Source organism: Rhamphochromis longiceps, linkage group LG18 (assembly GCF_057381845.1).
Source record: "Rhamphochromis longiceps isolate RC_006_pf linkage group LG18, R_longiceps_female_GT1.1, whole genome shotgun sequence".
NCBI lineage: Eukaryota > Metazoa > Chordata > Actinopteri > Cichliformes > Cichlidae > Rhamphochromis > Rhamphochromis longiceps.
The window spans coordinates 38863309-38863582 of record NC_140574.1 but is presented as its reverse complement, the minus strand read 5'-3'; positions in this window follow the sequence as shown (position 1 = coordinate 38863582).

Below are 274 nucleotides of genomic sequence, written 5' to 3'. Positions count from 1 at the left end.
GGCTGGTAGGGTGGACCTCTGCGCATAATCACATGTGTGTGCAATCAGAGCCACGTCTGGATTTCTTGGAATGTGGATTGTTTGGGGTGAGTTTATCTCTGGATGTGTGCAAATGTATGTGCATTCATGTGTGCCTGCGTGGAGATCTGAGGTTGGCTGGTAGGGTGGACCTCTGCGCATAATCACATGTGTGTGCAATCAGAGCCACGTCTGGATTTCTTGGAATGTGGATTGTTTGGGGTGAGTTTATCTCTGGATGTGTGCAAATGTATGT